Source organism: Anastrepha obliqua, chromosome 3, assembly GCF_027943255.1.
Source record: "Anastrepha obliqua isolate idAnaObli1 chromosome 3, idAnaObli1_1.0, whole genome shotgun sequence".
Classification (NCBI taxonomy): domain Eukaryota; kingdom Metazoa; phylum Arthropoda; class Insecta; order Diptera; family Tephritidae; genus Anastrepha; species Anastrepha obliqua.
Genome location: NC_072894.1, coordinates 16955493 through 16959737, shown reverse-complemented (window position 1 = coordinate 16959737; position 4245 = coordinate 16955493).

The window sequence follows — 4245 nt, the reverse complement described above, 5'->3', positions numbered from 1 at the left end:
GCTCGATGAAATTCGTTGATCCCACTCCGTCTTATCGGTATCGTTGCTTATTAATAAATCGAATGCCCTTAGAGTCTAGGCGTGATCTGGTGGCGATGTGTTTTGTCTTTGATATTTGTGTGGGCTCAATAGATTGTCCGTATCTGCTCAATAAAATTAATTTTAATATTCCCTCACGCATTTTCCGTAGTAAAGAATTGTTTTTTGTGGGTATTGCTATGGAATGTAGGCTCCTTTTAGAAGTACGTTAGCTCAATTTTACGCTTGATATAGTAAATATTACAATCATTCTATTGGCAACTACCTATGTACAGAGGGTTATAAAAGTGAAGCAAAATGCATCCCACGCTTTTAACTCTAATTTGAATTATTCTACAGGGTGTCTGATGAATTTTGCTACAAATAACTTTTTTTTTAGTGTATGGAATTCATTTATTTTTTTTTTTTTCAATTTGAAGGTCATTAAATTTTATTAAATGTAGCTTAACTAGTTTTAAAAATAATTGGATTTAAATGCCCCCCATGCTCGTTGACACAAGTGCGGCATCTTAGTAAAAAGTTGTTCATTGCTGCTTTGAGAGTTGCGACAGGAATAGCCGCAATTGTTGCCTGAATGTATTGTTTTAGTTCATCCAAATTTGTTGGCTTTGTTTTATAAACTTCTTGTTTACATAAACCCCACAAGAAAAATTCAGGTGCAGTAAGGTCAGGCGACCTGGGGGGCCAACGAAATTCGGAGTTTCTTGAAATCAGTTTATTGGGAAATTTTCGTCGCAACTCTGTCATAACAGTCTGGGCTATGCGAGACGTTGCCCCATCTTGTTGAAACCACACAGAGTTGAAAGGAATTCTCTTTCGGCGTAGTTCTGGATAGAAAAATTCTTTCAGCATTTTCAAATAACGGTCTCCAGTAACCGTAACGGTGTGACCATTTTCTTCAAAAAAATAAGGCCCGACAATACAGCGTGAAGAAACCGCACACCACACTGTCACGCGAAGGGGATGCAATTCCGTCTCGTGGAGTATCTGTGGGTTAAGAGTACTCCATATTCGACAATTTTGTTTGTTCACATTGCCGTTTAAATCGAAATGGGCCTCATCAGACATGAAAAGGCAGTTTAACATGTTTTGGTCTTTTTCCACCATTTGCAGGATCTTATGGCAAAATTCCAAGCGAATCGGCAAGTCTGCTGCATTCAGTTTGTTAACCATTTGAATTTTGTAGGGAAATAAGTCTAAATTTTTTTGCATTATTGTTTGCAAAGACTGTCGGCTGACACCAAGTTGAGCAGATAAGCTTCTTGTTGAAACCCTTGGATTGCTTTGTATAGCTGCAGCTACAGCAGCGATCGTTTCCTCCGTCCGAACTGGTGGGTTTCGATGATAAGGCCTTCTTGCGACTGTTCCTTGCTCAGCAAAATTATTCACCAGTCTCATTATGGTCCATCTGCTCGGGGGATCGCCGCCAAACATCCGCCTGTACTCTCTCTGTACCAAAACTTCGGACTCCAGTGCGTGATAGCGGCGGACTATCGAAATTCTTGTTTGCGTGTCCCAGTTATCCATTTTAATAAATTTTAAAGATCAATCTGCAAATTAAAACAAAAATGGAACAGATAACTTAAAAAGAAAAAAAGTTATTCAATTTTTTTTTGGTGGCGGCTTTCATCAGCCACCCTGTATTTGTATATTAATTTTTGTTATAATTCTGTTCTGAGGTAGTTGACTATGACTGATCGTTCGATTTGCTATTACTTCATTATAGGTCTCTTTGTCATTAAAATTTAGTTTCTACTTTCTAGTTCGATTACCAATAAAAGCGTGTTTTTTAGTTTTTTTAAACTATTTTTTAATTTCTACTTTTTAGTTCGATTAGCAATAAAAGCGTGTTTTTTAGTTTTTTTTAACTATTTTTTATTATGAATGAAAATTATTGTTATCATTGCAGTCAGTGAATTAATGATGCGATATATTCGTGTTATATTTAATTCCTTTCTTATCGACTGTGAGTCTAAAGCTATGCAGTTATCGGCCGTGATAAAGAAGTAATCGGGATGAAAAACTTATTTCGTGGAGGGAGCCTGAGAAACTGATTTACAAGAATAAATAAAGATTTTTCATTTTACAACCAAATTCACCTTACTTTTTGCCCACAGTAGTAAAAAAAGAGAAAATATTAATCCTGGCAATCCTAATAAGGATAATGGAAAACTTTAATCAAATTATTGCATTGTCATCGGTCCTTGATAGGTGTGCAAAATTCCAAGTCGATCAGATTTTTAGAAGCCAGTGAAAATTAAGCTCCTAGATTCCGTTACATACATACATACTTGCAACCCGAGCTAATAAAAGTGTGTTAAAAAAAAACTGAAGAATAAGCAAAGGTGAGTGAAAAGACAAGAATATAGATTGAATCGCACAAAATCCTCAGCACGTGCTTACCTGCGCACACAAAGGCTCGTTTATTCTCTGTACTAACGACACTCAATTATCAAATTCGCCAACAAGACAGAGCGGTTTTCGAAAGGCGTCTGTATTCTCCATATCGTGCAACCTTCTTACAAGCAAAAAATACTTACTTATGTACATATTCGTGTGCAACAAATGAGTACGGTTTTGGCACCATCATAAAGACATTTACAAATATTTGCTTAGCAGCATTAAACACACCGTTGGGTCAACCCAACTGGTAGATTTTACCAGAAGCATAATTTCTACATATTGATATCAACAATAATATATCCCACTAACACAGTAGCAACAATAGGAAGACTAGGTTGTCAATAAGTTTTGCGCTTCGTTAAGAAAAACACAATTTTATGGATTGAAATTCACTTTATTATTCCGTATAGTCTCTCTTATCACCAATACACTTGCTCCAACAAGTTTCCAATCGTTTGTTGAATAAATTCTGCAGATCGACAGTGTCAAAATGTTCCTCGCGTGTTTACCGTTTTGAAACAGCAACTTTGTTGACTGGATCATGTCGTCCGAAAGGATACAAACGCTCCTGCTCTGAAAGTATTCGTTGCGATATCAGCTGGTGGTAGCAGAGGAAAATAAAGGCCCCTCTTCGTTGGTAAGATCAGGTCGAGAAGGACTTGACTTCACTTGGCGCCAGTTAGCACGAGAAATAAACAACTAGCGCGCTTTTGTTAAACTCGGCTAATATAGCGTAAGCTGTTTTCGCGTAAATCAAGAAGAAAATGAAGTCACGTTTGCTCCGGTATGTCGGACAACTTCGTCGTGAATGTTGGCCTTCACATGCACGCCAAGTCTGAATTGCCGCTGCTATTATTCCTGTTGGTGTTTTCATTCTGCTTACTCTGATTCTGTCTCTGATTTTGCTAGTCTCGCTTTTATTTGAATTTTTATTAGAATTTTCCTAAAATGACTATTATATTTTTTGTAATAGCTGATGTCATTAATGTATTTGTTATCGTCGTCAATGCTTCTCGTTCGCTCGTTTTGTTGTGCAATACTCTTCAAATGCTCTCAAGGCCAATGACCCAAAATAACAGTTATCACATTGTTCAGAAATAAAAAAGTCAATGGCAAAATACTATTGTAAACAAAAGTATTTATTGTCCGTGAGGTGCCCATGACCTCCTCTATAAGAGGCTTGCATGCTTTGTATTTTTCTATTATAACTTTTTGGAAAAAGGTCAAATATAAACTGTCAAGGACGTTGAATTAAGTCGAACAGTAAAGTTCTTATTTTCTTCCTTCCTAGTTGCCTTTTCTTCCTTCCTTCTTCTTATTTCCTAAACGAATACTTATGTATTTATGGATGTATGTATGTTTGTATAGCTTTACCTACGCACCTTTATTTTATATTATATGTTTGTTTCATTTATGTACGAACGTAGTGGCAAAGTCATGCCTTACGCACATTTACAAACACATAAAGATACGCGTACATTTTGATATAAAAAGGAATTGCGGAGTTAAATCAATGGCAGTTTTAAAGAGAAAAAATAAACCGAAAGTTTTAAATTTTTGCTTTAAAATCGGTACAACGTTGACCGAAATATTTGAATTGATGAAAAAAGTATATGGCGATGATTGTTTACCTCCTGCCAGAGTTCCTGACTGGTTTACACGTTCCAGAGATGGTTGTGAGAACATAAATGACAATGAGCATTAGGGCCGTCCAAAATCAGTAATCACCGAAAACTCCATCGAAATTGTTAGTAAATTTAGCAAAATTAAACCGAAATCTCAGTTGAAATTCATGGAATCGGA